Raw genomic sequence first — 1,316 nt, forward strand, 5'->3', positions numbered from 1 at the left:
TTAGTTGACTTTTAATCATTTTTTCCATAAAATAAATAGGGGGGATTCGGTTCAGCTCACAAATTAATGGTTTCAGTTTAACAAGATGAAATATGTGTAGTAGTATTCAAATTCAGAGAAATAGCAAGTTAGGTTTATGTCCACCTTGTAGTTTTCAATACTTTCTAGCTATGGGCTTTATGAATTCATACATGCATCGTGCTTACAGAGAACGTATTGTATTTAATAACATAATCCTAGTGTTTCTCAACCATCAAGGACTAATTCACTTTAATTCTCACAAATCAAAAGCGTTTACCAAAAACAATATGAAATCTCAAAGTAGTTAATCCTGTTAAGGCATTAACTTATGAAATAAGGGTTGGTAATCCTATTTTCTTGTCATTACTCTCTTTTCCAAATATCAACTTTTCTTTCGAACAAGTTGCATTTTAAGGTATATCCTCTATGTTTGCAACCACGAGAATTTGAAGATAAGCAAAGAGAGTATGATATAAACAAGTCAATGCATAATGAATTCAAAATCCAAAGTGATAGATTGTATGCTACAAGGCTTCCATAACCCTAACTAATAAACTTAGCTACTCATGAATAAAATGAAAAGCATCATAAATATATTCATCATACCAAAAACTAGAAGACGATCTTGGTGTGCGAATATTGAAAACAAGAGAGAAAAATGTTTCTCTCTCTCTCCTCAAGCTAAGCCGTCACTCTCCTTTCAAAAACTAATACAGAATAATGAATAATGAATAAAAATTCAGCATTTAACCCTTTTAATAATCTTTTCTCTCATAATTGTCTTCTAAGTCCCTGAACTAATTATAAATGAAAAACTAGTCTTGGACATATTTTCTACATGCCACATTTGGTCCAAATTGTTATTCTCTCTTATGTCATATGCCATTCCATATTTAATAGTCCCATAATGTCTTCATCTGCCTCATTAATGCTTGAAATCATGCTAATCACATCGGTTAGCTCAATTACATAGAAGTAGAGTAAAAATATAAGAAACTAGGCACTTTGTTCTCTAAATATAGCTAAAATGTGGATAAATTATGGTGTTTAGGCGTATAAATAAATACACGCAAGATCAGTACTCAGACTTCCCTTATTTACATACAATTCATATCCCCAGTCATCCAACATCACATATAAAGGCATTTTTAAGAGTGTCAATTCAAAATCTCATCACACTAACCTAATGGACTACTAGTTCGTACAAAACACATAGCCATTCATTCACACATTACCACTTTTCAATACCGTTATATACATGCATTCAATGTGTCAAACCTGAACCCAAGTCAACA

This window comes from Capsicum annuum, chromosome 1 (genome assembly GCF_002878395.1).
Source record: "Capsicum annuum cultivar UCD-10X-F1 chromosome 1, UCD10Xv1.1, whole genome shotgun sequence".
In the NCBI taxonomy this organism is placed as follows: domain Eukaryota; kingdom Viridiplantae; phylum Streptophyta; class Magnoliopsida; order Solanales; family Solanaceae; genus Capsicum; species Capsicum annuum.